We start from the raw sequence: 24549 nt of genomic DNA, 5'->3' as shown, positions 1-24549 counted from the left end.
GGGCACTATTTAATCAGCTGCCAGTGAATATAGAGCAGGCAGAAAAACATGAAAAGGTTAGACTGGCCTAGCCTCCCAGCCTACATATTTCTCCCAAGCTGGATGCTTCCTACCCTTGACCATCAGGCTCCAAGTTCATCAGTTTTAGAACTTGAACTGGCTCTCCTTGCTCTTTAGCCTACAGATGGCCTATTGTGGGATCTTGTGATTGTGTGAGTTAATACTTAATAAACTTCCCTTTATATCTATATAAATATATATACATATACATATGTTTTTTTCCATTAATTCTGTCCCTCTAGAGAACCCTAACTAATACAGTACAGGAACTCACAGATTATGTGGATTTGGTTCTATAATACTTCAGTCATGCTAACATCTCAATAAAGTAAGTCATACAATTTTTTTTTGTTTCCCAGTGTATATAAGAGTTATGTTTACATTATACTGTGGTCTATAGACGTGGTGTAAAGCATTATGTCTAAAAATGTACATACCTTAATTAAAAATACTTTATTGCTGAAAAATGCGAAGGATCATCTACATCTTTAGTGAGCTGTAATCTTTTTGCCTGTGGAGGGTCCTGCCTTGATGCTGATGGCTGCTGACTGATCAGGGTGGTGGTGGCTGAAAGTTGAGGTGGCTGTGACAATGTCTTAAAATAAGACAATAGTGAAATTTGCTGCATCAATAATTGAAACTTCCTTTTGTGGAAGATTTCCCTGTAGCATGTGATGCTGTTTGATAGCATTTTTACCCAAAGGGGAACTTCTTTCATAATTGGAGTCAGTTCTCTCAAACTGTGCAGCTGTTTATCAACTAAGTTTATGGAATGTTCCAAATCCATTGGTGTCATCACAACAATTTTCACAGCATCTTCATCAGGTGTAGATTTCATCTCAAGATAATGCTCAGAGGTCATCTTGTCTTGAATAAATTCTCCTCTACCTGCCAAGATCTCTGATTATATGCTGAATATTTTTGTTACTATACTCTCCACATTGTATTACACATATTTGTTAAATATTTTTGTGATCTAAGAAGATGCTAAGTTCATTGAAGGCAATGCCATGAATTAGTACTTAAATTCCTAGTATTTAGAGTTCCAGGAATTCCTCAAGAATATCTTTACTGAGTGAATAAATGAATTATTTTATACAGTGTACTACATAGTTTGGGTATACCAAAATGCAGAAGCTAAAATGAGATTGGAGGTACAAGAGATTTACTAAGAGGGGAGTTCCCTCTTAAAAGTGGAATTACAAGTTCCACTTTTAATTGCAATCAACTTCTTCCAATATGTAAAGAAATGCAATATCTGTGAGGTTCAATAAAGTGAAGCACTATAAAACAAGGTATGCTTTTATTAAATATTTTCATATCAGAGGATTGATGACAAAGACAAACCTGTTAATTCTTTAGCAAAATATTGATTAAAAAAGAAACAAAAACTGTTGCATCTTTCTGTTAGAGAGTCAGTGGCTCTGAGTTCAAGGCCTTTGGAGATGGAGACTGTGCTCAGTGAGGCTGCATGGTAAAAATTGCCTTGAGTGTCTTTGGCTTTTTTAGCACAGGCCCTCAGTAACCACTCACCTTGAGGAGCTTACCCTGGCAAAATTGGTTGGCTTATTGGATAAACACGCACTGGATGACATCCTGGTCAGCTATCATGGTCACTCACAGGGTCCAGGAGAGCTGCCTTTCATCTAGGAGCTGGCTGAATGACTGCTGTTCTGGTTGGATTTCTGTCTGCATGTTCTAGTAAGCATTGGTAGAAAGCATCTGAGTGCCTGATACCAGCAGGGACAAGCAGGTGTCTTGCCTCAGTAGGTTCTTTGCTGTGTTGGTTCTGTTCTACTGCATCAGCTGTATGTTCTGTCCAGGGTCACTCTGGGTCTGCTGGGTTCACTCCTGTGGCTGGATCTAGACAGTGTGAACTGCTGAACTTATCCAACCTGCAGCTTCCCAAGTGTGTTGTCTGGCCCTCCAGAGGCTGCACTGTGAAGATCTGCCTGAGCCAGATGGTGGTCATGGAGATGGTAGCCTTGCTCGTCTTGCTGCTGCCTGTGGGCCTGGACAGGCGTGGGCTACTGAACCAGGATGAAATAGTACTGGATGGACTATGCAGGAGGCCCAGATTGGTGCAGCTGCTCCTCATCTATGGCAGTCTTGATCATTTCTTGGAAAGTATCAATGAAAAAGTTATACTGACCACATTTTGTAATTGTCATGATGGTATCATTCAACTGTAGAATTTGGCACTTGTTTTCCTCTGAGAAATTCTGGGATATATGCCGGGCACAATAAAAACACATTGAAAAACAGCATGGAACAAAGATTTACCCTTCAAGCTGGTAGAAGTCATGCTTTATGGGTGCAAGATTCCTGATGCGAGAACTGCAATTATTGCAGGTGTGTATACCATAGCTTAGCTGGAGTGCAGAGGTAGGCACATTCGGATGTGATGTAGGAATATTCCAAAGGGCAACTTTGGCTCAAAAACTTTTCGTTGGTTCAACAGAAACTTTCTTGGAACTGTGCACACACCAAGGCTCTTCCTACCCAACCCTCCCTTTTCTTTCTTCTGCAATAGGCCTCAAAACCACATTGTAATCTGAAGCCTTTTCCCATCACCTGTTATTTTCTCCCCTCTTAATAAATCTCTTGCACCTCCAATCTCATTTTAGCTTCTGCACTTTGGTGTACCCAAACTATGCAGTACACTGTATAAAATAATTCATTTATTCACTCAGTAAAGATATTCTTGAGGAATTCCTGGAACTCTAAATACTAGGAATTTAAGTACTAAGACATGGCACTGCCTTCAATGAACTTAGCATCTTCTTAGATCACAAAAATATTTAACAAATATGTGTAATACAATGTGGCGAATATAGTAACAAAAATATTCAGCATATAATCAGAGGTCTTGGCAGGTAGAGGAGAATTTATTCAAGACAAGATGACCTCTGAGCAAAGTCTTCATGAATGTGTTTCTGGAGTATAAAGAATGAAGAAATATGCCTGGCATGGTGGCTTACACCTGTAATCCCAGTACTTTGAGAGGCTGAGGCCAAAAGATTGCTGGAGGGTAGAAGATTGAGACTAGCCTAGGAAACTCAGCAAGACTCTCATCTCTATAAAAAGATTTAAAAATGTAAAAAAAATAAAAAAAGGAATGAAGAAATTAAAAACAGATACATGGCTATAGAGCAAGCCATAGGGTAACAACCTTGTGAGCTTAAATTGTCCTTTGTAATTTGTAAGGGTGCATCAGTTTGTTAGGGCTGCTGTAACACAGTGCCACCATCTGGATGTCAAAACAACATACATGTTTTATCTCTGAGTTCTGAAGGCTGGAAGTCCAAAATCAAGGTATCAGCAGGGCTTGTTCCTTCTGAGGGCTGTGAGGGAGAATCTGTTCCATGCCTCTCACCTAGTTTCTGGTGGTTTTCTGGCAATTTTTGTTGCTCCTTGGCTTGTAGGAACATCACCCTAATTTCCTCTTTCACGTTCATATTTTGTTCTACCTATATTCATGTCCCTATCCAAATTTTCCCTCTTTATAAGGACACTGGTCATATTAAAGAACTTGATTACCCCTGTAAACATCCTGCCTCAAAATACAGTCACATTCTGAAGTACTTTGGGGTTAGGACTTCAGTGTATTAATTTTGGAGGGATATAATTCAAACTGTAAGAGAGAGAGAGGATAAAGCAGAGAAATATAATGCTTAGCCTTTCATTTTAGTGAAATTATTGTAGAGTCTTTGTTGAAAACATATTCAAGGGGATGATTCTCAACCATGGTTGCACATTATAATTATCTTGGAAGCTTTGAAAATATACCGATGGCCAGGTCCTGCTCATAGATATCCTCTGCTAATTGTCCTAGGATAGAGATTTTGGCAGTATTGTTTTATAAAAGCTCAAGTGATTGTAATATGCAGCTGCATTTATGATGACTGTTTTAAGGTGCTAAGGCTTGAGGCAGGAAGGGCAATTTGGATATTGTTTCATTATCTAAGAAAAGAGAGAATGAGGCTATGAAACTTGGCCATCAGCAGTAGGAAAGAAGAAGAGGAGATAGATGATTTCTAGAAACAGAAAGTAAATCAGTAGGACCTGATGACTGATTGAATGGTGGAGGGGAGTAGGGAAGAGTCAAAGATGGCTCATATGTTCTCATTTGGTACATGGTGGTGTCATCAACACATGTTAAAGATAAAAGGAATGTGTTCTCTTGCGGGAGAGCATAGTAATTTCTTTTGGGGGAGAGCTTAGTAACTGAACGAATTTAGTTTTTTTTAAAATTAGACATTTGAAAAATTAGAGAATAATGCATATGCACACATGCATCTGCATGTAAAATAATACATGTTAGAAATAATACAGAGAGACTCCCTGGAACCTTACCTAGTTTCTTGAAAGGCAACGTCTTTCAAACATACATAATACAATATCACAACCAAAATGTTGACATCAATCCAGTAAAGTTACAAAACAGTTCCATCACCACAAGGATATATGGAATTTGAAGTGCCTGTAGATAGTACTCAAGCAAGACTTGTTATGGTGGCATTCTCTAAGACATGTTCTTCACCTAGTTTTGATCACTCTAAGGTACCAGAAATCTTCAGCAACTAAGTAAGACCCACCTGTATCAGGGGGCTCAATATAATAATACATGGATATCGAGGATTTTTTTTTAAACTTAGGGTTTTATGCAATACATGTCTAGTAGGGAGTTGGAAATATACATAGGTAGCTATTTCACCTGTAAAACAGGCTCTACTTGGGAAAATAATTTACACACACACACACACACACACACACACACTCATGCATATGCATAACCACAGATGGCGGCACATATACACCACAAGCTTGTACATGCATAGATGAAAATTTTATTAGAAGAGATAAAATTTTGTGAGTGGCCATTAGACGAACCCCTCACATTTAAAGAGAGTGATGATTCTGTTTTTTAAAGGGTGTGCTTTTAGTGTAACGATAGCCAAGAAAAAAAGAAAGAGAGAGAGAGAGATTGAAAACAGCTGGAACATATGTCTATTTTCACCTCCTCCATCTGGAACTTTGTTTTTGGATATCACAGACATTTTCCAAACAAACCTCTGTTGGACAAAATGATAAATGTAGAGGAGACATGCATTACATGTATGATTCTCTTTTTGTTTGAAGAGCTTTATAGAATCTGAACCGCTGGTGTGTTTTCCAAACATAAAAATAAACCTTTGAACAGCACAAATGTGACACTATATACATATATATAGTTAACTATATATATATAGTTAACCTCAATATTGGCTCTTTAATCCATAAGTTCTGTTTACCTGGGTGGTAAAAATGAAGTCTTTTATTATATGTTGATATTTGAATAGAGCAATCAGAGAACTAAAGTAATGTGCTAGTCAGTCTTTCAAGTTTCTATCAGCACTCTACTCTCAGAGTCACACTTTTCTCTAAATTTCTCCTGTATCATGTCATACCCCCATTACTATAACTTTCTCACCCTTCCCCTCATGGCAGTATGATTTTACAGCAATACATCCTATATGAAAGTTATAGGTTAAACATTTAAAACTTCTTGGATAACATCACTCCCACTGTGTACAGATCAAATTCCAAAATCCTTGACCTTTATTATATAGGCCCTACTTCAGCTGACACCAGAGGTTAAGAGCCCAGGTTTTAAAAGTCAGACAGTCTTCAGTTCCAATCCCAGTTCTTCCAAATGTAAGTACAGTCTACAAGGATTCATGATTCTAGCTCAACCGATTACTTTTGAGGGCCTGAAATTACATAATGGCAGAGAAAACAGATGAACAATGGACAAAGAATGGGGTCTAAAAAACAGGCAAACCTTGGTGCCCAGTTGATTAGAAGAGAGAAAATGGTAGGAAGCATGATACCTACCTTAGCCTACTGGGTGGATTACCGAAGAGGGAGAATCCAGGAAAGGGAGAGATTTGTCAGAATGAGGAGGAATTCATTATTTTGAATTTGGTGTATGACATTTAGGTGAATATATTCATTTCCCAGTAGTTGGGAGCCAAAGAATGACAGCAGAGGCACCAATAAAAACTTAGGAGGCAGCAGAATATTATCATTGCCATGCTCATCCAACACTGAATATAAATTCATTCCACTGCAAGAATTACAACCTGGGGGTACAGCATATTTAAAACTCCCAATTTTACTGGATAATACAGCAATAAAATTAAAGTATATTCCATAAAAGTGACAGAAAATAGTCTTAAATGAAAGTTCAAATAAAAATCTTGGTACAATTTACCTCGAACTTTTGGCTCAATACAAGACAATTCAGAAATTATGGCTACTTGACTGTCTCAGCAGCTGTTTTCTCAAAGACTAAAGATATAGACTTGGGATGCATGGTTAAGTGATATTTATTAGACTAGGAGAAGCATGGGGGCTGGGAGAGGTCATGGTTACTCTTCTGCTGTATGTTTATGGGAGTTCTTTGGTTTTGTAACAAAGCACATAGTTTTGGGATAAGTGAGGAGGGAGAGGGTCACCTGTTTAACAAGCTACATTACCCCAAGGCAGTCAAATGGGTGACAGATGGAGTCAGATTGCCCTCACATTCCTATAAGAGAAGGTATTTTTCACAGTTCTGGACCATATCCATTCAACATAAAACAGAATCTGATAATAATTATGGGTTGCTAGTGCACAGTGAGAAGTCAAATACCAAAGCCAGTTCTTGCCAAGTTTTTCTTTGTATTTTAACCACACGATCCATATTCTTCATTAGGCTATACTTCATCTGTCCAAACAGCAGGCTGTCATCAGTTTATACAGCTTAACCATTCTTAGCCCAGAGATGCTTACTTATCCTTCTTTAATGTTATAATAGAATTGAGATCTTAGTATTTTAGATAATTGTTGAAACTGCTGTTAGAAAAACAAAAAACAAAATAAAAGCTTTCTGAGAATGTTTGCAAAAACTAAAGGAACATTCACTGTTACAATAACAAGGCACAATGACTCTCCATTTCTTCTGAGAAAATTCTAGTAGACCTTTCTGACAGCTTTGATATAGGCGCTTTGTGGATAGATCACATGAGCCCTCTGAAACTGACATTCAGGGGAATGTTGGCTTGTGTTTAGTTCACTTTACAGTGCAGAATCCACTGAAAATTCAGCTATGACATCATAGAGAATCATCTTTAATTTTCAATTATCTTATTTAATGACCTTGAGGATTTTTTTCATGTTGATTAGCTATTTACACATTTCTTATTTGGTGAATTGTCATGTTCATCCTTTCTGCCCAGTTCTATATGGAATACTCTATTTTTTCTCACAGATTTAGGAAGCTTTCATATACCAGTGGGAACAGTTATCTTTTTACAAACAGAGATTGTGTAATTTTTTTTAATTTAAAGAGTATTAAAATATAAATGGTAAAAGGAGGTATTTTAATATTTTAATAATCAAGACAAAAGAAGTATATACTCATCTAAATTCTAAAAAGAGATGTCTAAACATACTGTTTTGGAAAAAACGCAAAGAAACTGCACCAAGCATGTTCACAGCTGCTATCTGTGTGTTATAGGATTATTTTTTCTTCTTTGTATGTCTATCCTATTTTCAAAATTTCAACAGTGAACATGCATTCTTTTAAAATGCTATGGAAAACTTACCAAAGTTTAGGAGAAACTCAACATGCATATATATATATATATACACACACATATTATAATATATTAAATATTTTATAAATATATAATATAAAATATTATAATACATTAAATATTTGTCCACACACATACTTTCATTTTGTTTTATTTTCCCCTGAAGTTTATTTTCCTATGCATACATTTTTCCACATATGTTTGGATTGGCACCAATCCTATATTTACAGTATTAAGGACATTTTTCTTTTGTGGTCTCTCAACATCTTTGAATATCTTTCCAACATTCTAGTGATTTCCCTCATTATGAGTCCTGCCTTTCTAAGATAGAAGCCATAAAACCCACATCCCCAGTTTCTTTTGCAGCTATTGTACAGATATATCACAGAGGTTCCACCAAGTGGAATCTTTGGAAGGAACATTGTATTTAGAAGTGAGCAGAGTGAGAACGTGGTCATATATGCAGAAATCAATATTCTAATAATTATGGTCATGAAAACAGCTAGTTCTTTGTACACTTCAATGGTGGATATCCAGTTCTGAGCATCTTGGGTGCTGAGAGGAAGACACCAATGTATTCAATAGAAAATCCCTCATAATATGCTTGGCCAATGGATTTTGTTGCTTAGTTCCGGAATTTTGCTTTACTAGCCTTCCAAAATACCCTGGGAGCTTCAAAATATTCGTTAGTAACAAAATAATCAGAGTGGGCTCTGTATTTGCATTGTCCAATAATGTGCAGTTTATATTTGTTTTCTCTATTTCATTGTAGCAGGAATTTTAAATAGCTTCATGCCTATTAGGCCATTATTTTAAAGTTCTATAATTTATTTACTCCATGCAATTCATAGAATATTTAGTTTGTTTTCTATCAATATAATTAAAAATGCTGCATTTACTACTTAAGCACAAATACAAACTTGTTTACCTTTCTTTTTTCTAAAAGGATACTCTGAGAAAAAGAATGACAAAATCAAAATATTTTATATTTTTGATGCTTTTACAAATTTGGCCAATATTTTCTTCATTATAATCCCCAGGCAGCAATAAAATGGAGGTACTTTAAATTAACAATGAACATAATGGATGAAGGAAATTTATGTGAGATGGGATTAGAGAAAAAGAAACAGGTCACAGAGTGTGGGGTTTCTAAGTCATGGTGAAGAGGTAAATTTTTCCTCAAACTGTGATGAGAAATTTTAGGGAGATATTAAAAATAGAATGGAAACTATCTTAAGTGCTTTGAAAAATGATTGTCACACTCATTTTTTATTGCAAGGAAGGTGATATGGTTTGGCTTTGTGTCCTCACCCAAATCTCATCTTGAATTGTAATCCCATAATGCCTACATATCATGGGAGGGACCCGGTGGGAGGTAATTAAGTCATAGGGGCAGTTTCCCTCATGCTGTTCTTGTGATAGTGAGTGACTTATCACAAGATCTGATGGTTTTACAAGTGTCTGGCATTTCCTCTGCTGGCACTCCTTCTCTCTCCTGCCGCCTTGCAAAAAAGGACATGTTTGCTTCCCCTTCCAACATGATTCCTGAGGACATGTTTGCTTCCCCTTCCAACATGATTCCATGATTCCTCCGTTTCCTGAGGCCTCCCCAGACATGCAGAACTGTGAGTCAATTAAACCTCTTTTCTTCATAAATTACCCAGTCTTGCGTATTTCTAATACCCAATGGGACTAATACAGTGGGATAACCATTAGGAGGTTTTTGTTTGTTTGTTTGTTTTTGTTTTTTGTTTTTTGAAATCTAGGCAAACAATAATGTTGGCTTGGACTTATTGGTAATAGTAAAGGTAGAAATATTGGACATATCTGGGATATATTTTAGAGGTAGAACTGATAGAATTCATAGATATGTCAGATATGAAATTTGAGAGAAAGTGGATCCACAGTGATAAATAGGTTTTGACTTCAACAACTTGGAACAAATTGTATTGAAATACACTGAGATGGAGGAAATTAAACAAAGATTAGATGTAGGGAATGGAGAGAGAAACCAATGGTTTTGTTTGACCTTGTCAAGTTCAGTGTACCTTGGATATTCTTGTGGAGATTTGAAATCATCACTTGGTTACAAGTATCTGGAGTTTGGAGGTTGCAATCAGATATGGATTCACTGACATATGATTAAAGGTTTGGAACTGGGTAAAGTCGTAGGGTAAACCTGTGGATAGAGAAAGAGTTCAAACATAGGGCCCCAGGACAGTCCAGCGTTTAGAATTTAAACAGAGCAAGGGGCCTGAGCAAATAGAAGAAGAGCAGCTTTATTGGATAAAGGGTAAAAGGTCTTATATTTATCAACTTTTAGAACGTCTTCTAGAAATTTTCGATTCAAGTATTCTGCCTCCTTCCCTTATATTTTCTAGTGAGATATTTGATTTTTTATTGAACTATAAGATCTTACCATACATCAGTGACATAGCCTCTGTGTTATAAAATTTTAATTTGTATTTTGTTTCATTTATAGCTTTATATTTGTCCTTTATTTGTTTCATTTATATTTTTATATTTCTCCCATTTTTTGTAGCAAACATATTGATCTTTTAATGTTCTATATGGCTTATTAACTTACTTTTTGCTTTAAGTATTCTTGTCCATCCAAAACCTAACATTGACCAATATATTTCTATTTTAGAAATTCCTTATTTAAAAAACTTTAGCTCTTTAATTAATCCAAAATGTGTTTTGGTAACTGAACTTTGGTAACCATTTGTTGAAACTATAGAGTAAGTCTTGGATAGCTAATCTGGTGCCTGCCAAGGTTTCCCCACTGAGAGGATTTCCAGTGTTTGGCGCTCGGAGTCCTGCTCTTAAGGGAGGCATTGGGAGCAGCGTTCAGCAGAGGACACTACTGGCCAAGCCAACGGTTTCTTTCTGTGCAGTTTATAGAGCCCTAGGATTTTGTTTTGTTTTGTTTTGTGGCTAAGCAATGATTTATCTCTGTTAACCACATTTTGCCATGTTAGCTTCCCAATTATTCTATTTGATTCTATTACTTATAATTAATCCCAGAAATCTTACTGACTCATGCTCTTCAAACAGGCTCACACCCTATGTCCCTCTTTCCTTTTTTCTTCCAAATATTTCCAAACCTGAGTTCGATTTCTCTGGTTTCTGCTTAAGGAATTTAGCTTTAGCATGTGAATATGATATTATAGCCTGAAGTAGCGAGGCTGTTCAAATTCCTTCTGAAGTTACACTGCAATACTCCTCACCTCACCCCACCCAATCTCTGTTCCAGTTGAGAATTTTAATAAGAGCCATCACCCATTTTATTAGCAGCAGGCCACGAGGAGGTGTTTTGGAGAAGAAATCTAGCATCCCTAAATCCAAATGCCTGGATCCTTTGGTTTCTTTATCAGCATACCAATTTTAGGAGTGTCAGAGAAATTAACTGCTTCAGTTCCACTGGGAATATGTGGTAGCCATTGGTTCTGTCCAGCAAGTATTTCCAGTTCTTCTCGGCACAAAATAGGATTGCAATTCTTTGCTCTTCTCAAACTGAGTGTAACCGTTCAATTTGCGCTGATCAGTGAAATGTTGAGTGGAAGTTATATGTGTTACTTCTAGATGAAAACTTAAGATTCAATTCACGCTTCACTAACTCTGACTCAGCAACCTGCCAGTTCTAGATAACCTGGATGCCAAAGACAGGCTAACGTGAAAGAGTGAGGAGATGTGTTCCTTGAATGACAAAGAAACCTTTGTTGTATTGAGTCACTTACCTTAAAAGATTGTTCATTATTAGACTGCAATGGAGCCCCACCCAATTCATACAGAATTGGTGCCTGAAAGTGGGTTACTGTGGAAACAACCTGATTTGAAAACTTATTTTGAAAACAAGAGACATATGGTTATTAGTTATACTCAGAAGTGAAACAATGAAAAGTAACTAGGAAATTAGGAGTTCAATTTCGCACATCCTTAGGTGGTGTGGGCAAAGACTTCATCTATGTGGGTGTTCTCATGCTGGCTGCATTGGTGAACACCAAGGTAAAATTAGAATACTGTGACAAAGCACAGGCCAAGAAAAAGGAAAGAAAATACCAATGCAAAGATCCTCTCAAGACCAGCCTGGGCAACATAGTGAGACCCTGTCTCTACAAAAAAATTAAAAGTTAGCTGAACATGGTGGTGCACGCCTGTGGTCATAGCTACTCAGGGGGCCTGAGGTGGGAGGATCACTTGAGTCCAGGAAGTTGAGGCTGCAGTGAGTCATGATCATGTAACTGTACTCCAGCCTGGGTGATGGAGTGAGACCCGGTCTCAAAAGAAGGAAAAAAGATCCTCTTTTTATATGGTAATGATAAAACCTGAATAAGAATAAACAAATATAAGACTGTCTGATTCCAACAAACAGAAAACCTCACAACCTTCTGAAGTATAGGCCTTTTTATTGATTTTGCCTGAGACAATGAAAGACTTTTCAATGCAGCCTACTTAGCTCTGTATCGGTTCAGAAGAGGTTTCTGTAATTGTTGTTTCTATGGCCATTGTTTTGATTGATTTTTCAGAGGCAATGTAATTCTTAGCTTTTATTACTACTATCTATCCTCATTTTATCTGATTCTCCCACATTACTTTCGTCTCTTTGCATTCCTCTGCATTCTGAGACAATACCACAAGTCTGGGCTTTGTATCAGTTCTTCAATTTTCTGCATAAGTCTTCTCCTTCACGTCTGTAACCCTCATTTTAATTTTGCATTTTACATTTCTTTTCCTCCTGAACTTCCTGACTTTACTGTCTTTTCAAGACAATATCCTGAAAACCTTTTTTTCTTTTTTAAAGGGAAAGCAAATTTATTAGGGAAGTAAAGAAACAAAAGAATGGCTACTTCATAGGCAGAGCAACTGAACACCTTTAAAAACCATACTTACAATATGGAGATTGTTGCAGAGGTTTTTTTCAAGCAAGTTAGAAGAAATTATCTAATTTCAGGGTGCTTTTATTTTATTTTTAATTTTATGCAAGGCATGTGTAAGTTAACAATTTATTTCACCATCCTTTTCAGGTTTTGGAGATTATGGAAGTTCATGTTCAATGTGACTATTGATCGACTCTCAATCTTTGATTCCTATTTTCTTGTGAATTTCTATATATTTCTGTACAGACTTCTTCACTTGTTGTGAGAAAAAAAAAGTGGAATAACCTGGATCACAGACCACAGTTTTCTCTTCAGATCGCCAGAGAATCTAAATGTAATGACCAATGATCGCTTGTGACATTATAATAATTATTGTTTACTACAGTCACAAGCATTAAGATTACTAAAAATAACGGCACCAACGGCCCTCACCCCATTCCCAAATGAAAGGCACATTTAATTTTTTTGCCAACAAAAATCACAAGGATATTATTTTTGAAAGACAGTAGTGTTTCAGATGTCAGGTGACAATTCTTCCGACTGTGCTATTATAAATGTGTTCATTTTCATGAAAATATGTGAACCATCTTATCAACATCAGTGGGTACAGCATATTTGCATGATGGAAATAATAGTTATGCAAACGGAAATTGTATCTTTCAGTATTTAAAAGTCATTTTGTGTTCATAATTTTGGATAAAAAGAAATTTGACAATGTGCCCGACATGTGGTGTTTTGAATATTCTTGCCATTAATGAGATAAATACCAGATGAATGTTAAAATGTATCTTTAATCTTGAGGTCTTTATGATTAAGGGCAAAAGTAAGGAACATATGCTAAATATGTTGAACAGCTTTGACTCTTATTGAGTTAAAGAAATCTGGGTGAAAGATATGCTGGTAACTACTAGAGATACATATTTAAACATAAACATTCTCTCAAATAGAGAAAGATTACTAATTGTGAAAGTATGTATTTTTAATCCAATGCCAAAAATTGCCTGGGGTTTATCGCATTGCATTATCTTAAAGAACATCTTTAAATAGAACAGTACATTATTTTTTCTTGTAGAGTCACTAATGTTATCAACCTAAATAAAATGTTTTCAATAACTCTTGTAGGCAGCCTATGATAATTGCACATTACGACATTGGAATTTTCATTTCTAAATATATCACACAAAAGCAATCTATACAAAATAACTTACTAGGAAATCTTTTATACATGCAATCCCCACAAACATATATATGTATATCTTCTACACATTTATATGATGAGTTAAATAATTCTGTGAATTAAATAAGTTTTAAACTAAGTAAGCTTCAGTTGGATTTGTTCTTTTGAGATGAAAATGATAAGAGTGATGTAGAGAGATTTAAAATGCTAAATATATTAATCTCAATGGTATCGCATCGTATAGTCAATTGTTGGGTGCCTGTCTTAGCACAAAATTTTGACCTTTATAGAAAGATGTTAGGAACCTTTAAAAATGACTTTCCATTTTGTTATTATATTGTCTTCTGGAAGGAATTAATAGGATGGTGAGGTTGGAGACAGTTTAAGGAGGGAAAAGTAGCTTTTCTTGGCAGAGCCCCTCAGTCCTGTGATTCTAAACATCTTGAAGAAAGAGCCTTCAGCCTCAAGTGTTTTATTTTAGGTTCTTCCATAGAGGGTCTATGGAACTTTTCCAATCCTGTTCGTGAATTTTGAAAATCAGTTTCCTTAGAGGACTTTCTTAAAGGTAATTGATGATTTCATGGAAAAGATAGTTCTTTAACTCTTTAAGAAATTAGCAGAGTATTAGTAGTAGTTTTTTAAAGAGTGCTTGGGCTTTGAATGAGAGCATGTGAGCTTAGAAAGGAGGCAGAAAGGAGAATGGACATGCTTATTGAGATAAATTTGGGAGTCTTTCAAATGAAAGTTCTGTACTTTATAAATTTTCCTAGGAACCTCCAGGCTCCATCTAAAACCCTGGCATTATGGGCTTAAAAATAATCACACATAACACATCACACAAACCTGGGTTGAGCTAAGAAGCTGAAGCTCAAGAAATTCTTGGCAAAAACACTTGTCATAGTCAATGTCTTAATAATGTAAATTTTTATAAAGGTAATTACCTTAGAATCATACAATTGTTCTATATTATTAAATGCCTGTGGAGTGTGGATCAGAATGCTTTCAGAACTCTGGAAGTTCTTGTGATGTAGATACACTCTTTTGTTTTTTCAATGTTCGTTTGTTTGAAAGAGAGATTGGCACTCTGGTGTCATCTTGTTCTTCATTTAGCAGAATGCAGCAAGGACAAAAAAATTTATATTTTTCATCTCAGTATGTCCATTTGTCCATTTGGACTTTTACTGGCCATGTGTTTAATGCTATTACATTTGCACTTTTGGAGCCAAAGTTCTTATCAAATTTATTGATATAATTCTAACATTCAGAATCAGAATGCCCACACTTAATTTGTAGAGTAAATGAAAGACGGATAGATTTGTCAGCTTATATGTCACATTTTATTGTAACTGACATTGGACAATTTTGAAGCTAGAAGAATGACAGAAGAAGACGTGATTAGGCCTTCATAAGACGTGATCCGTATTGCTTCTCCCATTTCTTATGACAGTTGACCATCTACTCTTTGTTCAGATTGCTACTTTGGCCACTTGAGTTAATTCTAGTAGTATGTTAAAACTCATACAAAAAATAGCGTGAAATACCATCTCGTTTCTTGAGCTATGTTTGCCAGCATAATAGTAACTTTGGGTATTTTACCCTTTTGAGTTAAATTAAAGCTAGCAAGTCTTATTTTGTATAATTACAATAAGATAAAGATCACAGTGTGCTTTACATTGTGGTGTGTGTGTGTATATCATGGAGGATAAATGTTTAAATGGAATTATGGGATACACAAACATGGGAGGCACTGACCAGTCCATAATAACAGATGACATTGTGATATAGAAAATGTGTGTATATTTAATGAAGATGTTTTAACTTAAAGTCAATATCTTACTTTCTTGCAAATCTCTACTCACAGTACATTTCATAACTGCACAGAAGAACTGACAAACAAACAAACTTATAGACATATGCAGATCTATTTTTAATTTGAATTGCTACATGGAAGATTTGCTATTGTATTATATATAGAATAAGGGATCCGTGCAACAACTAAATTTAGTCACCTCTGTATGGAATGCAGACATGAATAAACTATTGGGATTGAAGACGTTTACACAGAAAATAAAATCGGTATCAAGAGTCTAATTACTAGTTTTGCTCCGCCACGTGTAGTGGTCTGCCCTGTTTCTAAGTAAACGCCACTAGACTTCAGTTGTCTCATCCAGCAGAGAAGTTTATTTTCTAGAGATTTTGAGTTCACAGTTCAAATCTTTACTAACTATTAAAATTATTAAAATGTAAAATAAGGAAAGATTTTCGAAAGTATAAAAATAAAATGAGATATAAATACAATTTCATCATCTCTTTCTTAAATTGTCTCATTTTTATAAATAGGTAAGAGTAGCATTTAGTGCTTGCTGCTAGTCAGAGGCTTCTCTAGGGTTGCCCTGTGCCCAGCAGGCTGGGATGGAGAGGGAATAGAAGAACAAGGGTGTCTCTACCTGTCTCTGCCGGGACCACTTAGACAAAAGCTGAGGCTTTGTCAGTTTCATTGTTTACATAGCCAACAAATATTTGCTTTGAGGAAAGAGTTTCTTGGTTAAATAAGATATAGGAGTGACTGAGAAATGATTCCTTATGTCCCTTTTAGAATAATCTACTATTTTAGTCATCTATTACTCTTATGATCTTCAAAATATAGTAAAATTACCTCAAAAGAGTTATCATCCTTTGAAACTTTTGTTTCAATCCATAAGCTGATTAACACATTTACATTTGCATGTACTATTTTTTCTTACATAACTCAATATAATACTATTATTGTATTATTACTTTTGTAACTTGGCTTTAATAATTAGTATTTAATTAATCAATTTATGTATTGGCCTTAGAATGTGACAAAGCAACTCCAAGTCAACTGCCTAGCACATATTGTTACATCAACTCTGCCTCATTCCATGAATGAACTAAAATTCTGAAAAATAATTTTAAAACTTTTTTTGGGCAGTTGAGGCATGTTAAAATTTCAAAACTAATATTTACATTATTCTAAATAAAAATGAAATTTTAGATATAATATACCATTTAAAATAACCTATAGTTATACTCTGAGAAAAATAATGGCATTAATTGTTTCTGTAACTTAAACATTTAAGTAAGGTACCAAAGAAGAAGGCAAAAGGAAGTTCAGAAGTAAATTAACACAGATAAAATCTGAAAATTATGCATTATAAAACAAACAAGCATTCTGATTGGAAAAAAGTCTGCTTATATGGAAAGACACAGAATAAAAATATACCCCTGAGATGTGAATAAGACAAAGGGAAGAAAAAAACATGATTTTAGAATTTATAAAGCAAATATATTCATAATTATAGAAGATATTAAAGAATTATAAACATCATTATGCCAGCCTCATGTCAATAATGTACATTCGGATAAAATGCATGTGCCATAGAACAATAACAAATTATTAAAAGTTATTTTAATAAAAGAAGAAAACCTGTACAAATCAATATCTATGGGAAATTTTTAATGAATGATTTATCATTAAAATGGATGTTAGGATGAAGTGGTTCTTTCTAACATTTGTGTGTTAGTTAAAATATTCCAGATGAATAAAAAGGCAGAGTGCCCTAATTTCTTTTATAAGTTTATTCCAAATCCTAATGAAGAAGGCATGAACAAAGAACAAACCAAGAACCTAAATATCTAGAAATAAACTACGGAAGTTGGAGAAGTCATTTATCAAGAAAATTATAAAACAATGAGGGACATTAACAAAGGTCTAAATAAATGGCCACGTACACCTTGCATATGGATTGGAAGACTCAATATTGTAACGATGTCAACTCTATCCAAATGCATGTATAAACCTCTCATTGGTGTGGAATGGACAAGTTGATTCTCAATAGGGAAATGTAAAGGTCCTTTAGTAGCCAAGGCACTTCTTAAGAAAGAAAAAACATACAAATTTGTATATGATAACTAAAATGTGTAGTTGAGAAGGGAAAAAATATCTCAAACTTACTATATATGTATCTGTTTGTATGATGTATGGATCTATTGAACAGTATAATTCAGGTTTAGCATCTTCACCACTTTCATCATTATCAAATGAACCTTGCCTGAAATCGGAAACACTGCTTACTTTCATTAGTTGGAGAAGTTGACATGAATGGAGGTATCTCAAGAACCCTAAACTGTGTCATTAGAAAGCAAGAGGAAACATGGTTCCCTTGTTTTAGGAGTTCTACCAAAAATTCTGAGTATAAGGGTCCCCAAATTATGTAATTCTCAATTATTTCCTTGTGAGTCTTGATTTAAGCTAGTGCACTATGGAGAGACATACCTGTTTCTCAGATAGCCTTTTACTTAACTTATAAATTATCCCAAGGCATGGACTTTATAGAATTCAATGATCAAAACTTTAAGTAAGATGAAACCAATTAATGAATTTCTGGGGGAAATTTGGACCTTAAAATATCTCAGTAAGGCTGTTATTTTAGTTATTTCCATTAAAAGAAATGTATGGTTATTCATGTTATTTGGACCCCAGAAAATTAGCTACAACTGAAAATTGTCCAAGGAAACTTTAAAATAATATGACATCAAAGACATGTTGCAGTTTCTGTCAGTTACTAGCACGATTCTCCAGCAGTCATCTTCACCCAAATCACAATGTAGTACAGATGCAGTTGAAATAAAGAAAAAGTGGCAGTGTAAAAACAGATCATTGTACTCCTGTACAGGACTATTTTCTTTCTTATAAAAAGATTTTATTTTATTTTGATGCCTTTCAAAATCTTAGTATTTGAAGAATTAATTTTTATTTAAAGTAAATCTTATTTTTTTAGCATAAAGCAATGACATTTTCATGAACCTTATCTACAGTGAAATTCCTTCTCATTAGTTTTATTTTCATAAATATACAAATACAGATTTATAAGCATAACTGATCAGGGCATTTATTTGTATATATTTGTAATGTAGGGTCATTTACTACTTCAAATGGCATATACTCATTTTATATGTAGTATTCATTTTAACCAAATCATATTTTCCCAATTTAATTTATATTTTATTTGTTTATTCAGTACTTCTTAACACATGCATACTCACCTGAGTCTCATAAACTTTTTAAAAATGGGCATCTACTTTGATCCAATCTCATAAAGTCATATAAAGCCCTCCCAAAGACACACCTTCATCCCTATTAATATTATTTTAGGTGTGGCAGTGTCAAGCAGTTCTAACATAATACTCAGTCTACAGTGTCAAGCAGTTCTAACACAATACTCAGTCTACAGTGTCAAGCAGTTCTAACACAATACTCAGTCTACAGTGTCAAGCAGTTCTAACACAATACTCAGTCTACAGTGTCAAGCAGTTCTAACACAATACTCAGTCTACAGTGTCAAGCAGTTCTAACACAATACTCAGTCTACAGTGTCAAGCAGTTCTAACACAATACTCAGTCTACAGTGTCAAGCAGTTCTAACACAATACTCAGTCTACAGTGTCAAGCAGTTCTAACACAATACTCAGTCTACAGTGTCAAGCAGTTCTAACACAATACTCAGTCTACAGTGTCAAGCAGTTCTAACACAATACTCAGTCTACAGTGTCAAGCAGTTCTAACACAATACTCAGTCTACAGTGTCAAACAGTTCTAACACAATACTCAGTCTACAGTGTCAAGCAGTTCTAACACAATACTCAGTCTACAGTGTCAAGCAGTTCTAACACAATACTCAGTCTACAGTGTCAAGCAGTTCTAACACAATAATGCTCAGTCAGCTCACCAATAAATTAGCTTTTCTCTAGGTCTTGTCTGTGATATTTTAGTTTCCATAATCAGATTTCTGACTAGCTCTTGAGCTCAAATTCCAGTCTTCCAGTAAACAGATGCTATCTTATATTTCAGTGCATAGGGCCCTGTCTGAGAAAATTGTGATTTAAAGTAGTCTACCCATTTGGTCCCATAAATAATAGAACTTCTAAAGAAATGCCAGTATTGTAGCATGCAAGGCAAATTTCCCGGATTGTTAGAGATGGGACGAAATGGACTTTTCAGACTATGTGCCTTATTTTTGATTTCTGGAAACATCATTGCTATCATCACATTACTATTCATTGGAAAGCACTTGTTAGAGTAATTAGACTTACAAGATGAAGCTGGGATATAAGATGGTAACTTTGCTAACTTGTCAAAGAGTCCAGTAAAGAGCCACAACAATAAACAACAAACAAACAAACAAAAAGGAAATAGAAGAAAGAAAGGGGTGGGAGAAAACTGGAGTGTGCATTTTGTAAAAATCCCGAGACACTTAATTTTTACTATATATGATTTCAAATTCTAGAAAATGCAGTCATATATAACGACAACAACAAAACACCCTGCATTGGTGATTTTGCTAGCTATGTAACCCAGATGCAATATTTATATTTCATTTTGAGTCATTTTTCCATAAGTTTTAATGTGTCCAGTATTTTTCAGAATTAATTCTATGCTTTAACATTTCCAAATAAAATATATGGCATTGAGCTCCAATGGCTACCAACATACAAAAAAGAAACAACTACATATTAAGTGCCTTCTCAGGGATAAACACAAGGCCAGTTATAAAGTACGCAGCCAAAAATAAAACATGAATCTGAGCAATTCTCTAGCCTCAAATAGCAGTTTACAAAAACAGGGAAATCAGAGGAACATGTTAAACAATACCATGGTATTGCAATCAGCAAAATCCAGAAAGAAAAAGTGTATAAGACAAAAATTTAGGTTATTTTCAACGATGTGTGAAGAAAAAGGGATAGAAGAAGAACTTTTGAACTGAAAGAATCTTAACATGGCACAAGTATACATATGTAACAAACCTGCATGTTGTGCACATGTACCCTAGAACTTCAAGTATAATAATAATTAAAAAAGAAAAGAAAGAATCAATCAACTGCCATGTGTAGGTCTTATTTGGATGCTGATTTAAATAAATACCAAAAAAGACACACAGGAAACTATAAGATGGTTTATACACTTACTATTTTTATGATATTGAGGATATTTATTTTTTCAACTTTGATCATTGCATCCCAGTAATTTAAAGAAGAGAGCTTATCTTTTAGAGATGTATACAATATCAATTTTAAAATACTAAAATGTTTACAAATACAATGACATGATGTCTAGGATTTACATCAAAACACATGGAAATTAGCACAAGTTGAAGAGGCTGTGTGTGAAACAAGAATGACTCTATGTGTTAATCGTCAAAACTTAGTCCTGAGTACCTAGAAGTTCACTATACTGCTCTGTACATTTTTGTATATGTTCAGAATTCTTTATGTATCTTAAAAAGTTATGGCAAGATAATTTTTTTCCCAAGTTGCTAAAACAAAACAAAATAAAATAACAAATTTTTTCAAAATTGTATTTCCCAGAATTTTAGCTTTTTATATTTTCCAATTCTGTGAAGATTTTAAGGAAAAGACTTTTTATTCTTTTTTGCTTAAAAAGAATTTTTTGAGATAAAAGTCTCTTCAGATAATATATTTCTATTTGTCGTCAGACAATTTTCAACATGCAGTGATAAAATAATTGAATTTTAAGGGACAGGTCTTTCTGCTGGGTTGAAAACTTATTTTAGATGTCAGATAATAAAATTCTTTAGGGATTTTAGGTGGCAATACCTTAGATAACCCAACTGTTGATATGACAAAAATAATCAAGATATAAATAAATTGTTCACAAACATTATATTTTGTTTAATAAAATTTAGAATATTATCTTTTTCTGAAAATAAAAAAAACACTTATGTCACACAGAATAGTAATGCTGGGTTTTACTGTCATCCATTTCTATCTAGTGTTTCTAACATCACGATGTTAGACATAGTTAACTATGATTAATAGCAGTTCATTCTGAGTATATTCTAACATAATATGCATTATGTTAACATCATCATTCATTACGAGTCTTGGTAATATTAAAATGGTAATTCTTACACACAATTCACTGATGTAGACAGAGTTTGATTAATGGGAATTGCTAATTTTTTACTTTAGTATTTTATTTAGAATTTCCTAGCTGATATGGAAACAGAAGTCCCTGAATCAACAGAAATGTAATAATATTAAAATTAGGGTATTATGAGATTAATGTCGTGCCAATATTACCTTCCCTGGAAATTCTGATAACGTATTCAATATAACAAAAAAGGTGCATGTTAAATTTTAATTACTTATACTAAAATGTCTTCACTCTCTACATCATGTTGGCAATTTAAATCTCCCCAGCATAAATGTTCAAGACCTTTGCCCTGTTAGGAACCAACTAACTGAGTAAATGCAAGTGATTTTAAATTAAAGATGACTGTGCAATTACTTTAGGGAAGAAAAAATTAGCTTATCCATTAGTGTTATAGGTTGCTATAAGGAAAGCCATGCTGTCTGTTCATTCAATTAACTCCCAACCTTGAAGGCAACCGATCGTTTCCTTTGTAACCTTGTTGATTAAGCGGCTCTGAATTTTTATAAAGCTATGCCTTTTGAGAATATAACCTCGGTCATAGGTTTCTTTTGGATTGCTTGAGTCTGTTTGGTACATTAGCTAATTGTCAGAAAAGGTAAATGATATACTTACTAGTCTTTGATCAAACTCTACGAAAAAGTTTATAAGAAAAACATAAAAATATTTTTTTCTAATCAATGTAACTGTAAACATACATAAAATTATTCCAAAGTGCAATGATAATCTTATGATATGCTTAAATTATTCAATAAAATAATACAGGTAGAAACAAAAGTAAAATTGCAAACCCCAAAACATTATCATCTACTTTAAATTCAACAAATATTTTCACTTTGAACAATGTAGCAGAAATCGTCTTTCCAAAATATTATGTGACAGAGCATTACAATGATCAATTATTGTTAATATGTCATATTTCCGTGAGAAAGCATTACATATTTTTGGATGAATATAGTTTCAATCAATGTCAGACAGTGACACTGAGCATCTCAACTTATTTTATGTGTATTTAGTCACAGACATTTTTCTTTCCTTCTATAACTTCATTTCATGAATAAAATATTGTGACGATATTTTTAGAAAGACTTTAATGTGCAAACTACTAACATAATAATACACATAGTAGATTGTTATATATGATACAAAGTATAAAGGAGAAGGAAAAGAGTTTTACCTGGTTAATCACATGTGTTGTTCTAAAGCAGAGTAGAGCAGATGAACTCACTGCCAATGTCTTGTCTGATAATCATGGGTGAGCTCAGCAGCAATGTCAAGGGGTGGGACTTGTTCTCAGTAATGAATTCCCAAGGGACTATTTCCAATCAGAGAATGGGATTCCAGACAATGAAACCATTCTCCATTTGTTGACTCTAGTTTTGTGTTTACAATCAGCTGTGGGTGTATTCATGCCTCAGGGAAGGAATTGCCATGTATTTCACTGAGGTTTATGGTATGAAGAATATTTTGAAACAAGGATTACATGAAAACAAGATTGATCTTTAATTGCTTTGAAGTTTTTCCACCATGTGTTTATTCCTTTTAACTTTTTTCCCCGATTGGGATGAAAATCAGAAAAACGCTTAACTCTAAGCAGTACAGTCCCCTACCTGATGAAACAGGGAAGTCCTCTGAAGGACGATGGATAATGGAGTCTCTGCCTTGGAAATCTGGATGATGGGAGTGGAGCTCACTATTTTCGGAGTCACTTTATTGAATGCAGGACAGACAGTGTTACCTATTAGCCATCTCTTTATCTTATGGTTATGCCTGCATTGTATTTTCCCCCAAATTGTATATAAACTCGTACATTTCATCTCTGTATTATAAATCAGATAGTTTTGTTTGATTATTTGTCTAAAACTTACATTTTCCAGAAGGATATTTTTCCTCTAAACACTTCTCCTTACTTGTTTGGACACATTCCTCACTCAATTCTGTCCATCTGTGTTAAGTGTATAACTGAAATACAACAACTTTGCACCACTATGAACACCACTGCCTTAGCATAACAGATCTGCAGCTCATCCTCCTAATCAACCTCCTGTCCTCTTCACCAGTGCCCTGTAGTCCATACTACGTAAGGCAGCCTGGCTGATTCTATTAAAACACAAGTCAGCTCATGTCATTCTTCCAATCTTCCAATAAGATCCATCCTCGAAGTGATCTCAAAAATCCCCTAATAACCTAATGCAGAATTATAATTCCCTACCATAGCTGGCCCCTCACCCCAGCTCTCTAACTTTGATTAACACTTACTTTTCCTCCCTCCACTTAACTCCATGCTCTCTGTGCTCCAGGTACATGGGTCCTCCTGCCATTCCTCAAGGTTGTCAAGGGTACTCTTGCCTCAGAAAGTTGGACCTGCAGATTACTTTCCTGAAATACTCTTCTGTGAATGGATTTCTCTGCATTTAGATCTCCATTCACCTCAACTGTGAGATCTTCACTGACTACTTGTAGAAATAACAGATGTCCTCTTTACCACACTCTCCTTACTTTGCTTTATGTTGTTACAGCATTTATTTATCTAAGTGTTTATTTGCTTATTATTTATCTCACCAATAGTATGGAAACTCCAAGAGAAAGGAGACTTTATTTGCTGATTTACCTTAACACGCAGGACAGGGCTTTGTGATGAATAGGTATTCAATAAACATTTTTTAAATTAATGACTAATTAAGCTTAAGCTTTACTTTCCTTCCCCATTTTACAGACTATTCTAACCAACAGAATCTAATGGAATAGAAGTATCAGTCTAATGGAAAGAAGTATCAGTCCAATCTAATGGAAAAGAAGTATTAGTCTATCTAAGGGATAGAAGTATCAGCCTATCTA

At 34.7% G+C, this 24549-nt stretch overlaps 1 protein-coding gene across 2 annotated transcripts in view; it reads right to left on the bottom strand.

Moving 5' to 3' along the window:
* Positions 1–22972, bottom strand: part of LOC105491127 (DLC1 Rho GTPase activating protein) — a 520902-nt gene extending 497930 nt beyond the window's left edge. Inside the window, exon 1 of one of the 2 annotated variants that reach the window (XM_071068619.1) lies at positions 22889–22972. The gene's annotated coding sequence lies outside the window, so the exon portion shown is untranslated. The remainder of the gene's footprint in view (positions 1–22888) is intronic. The other variant, XM_071068618.1, reaches the window with a different exon arrangement.
* Between the last annotated feature and the right edge of the window lie 1577 nt (positions 22973–24549).

This window comes from Macaca nemestrina, chromosome 8 (assembly GCF_043159975.1).
Source record: "Macaca nemestrina isolate mMacNem1 chromosome 8, mMacNem.hap1, whole genome shotgun sequence".
Classification (NCBI taxonomy): Eukaryota; Metazoa; Chordata; class Mammalia; order Primates; family Cercopithecidae; genus Macaca; species Macaca nemestrina.
The sequence above is the reverse complement of the archived record's forward strand: the minus strand, read 5'-3'. Positions and strand labels throughout refer to the sequence as shown.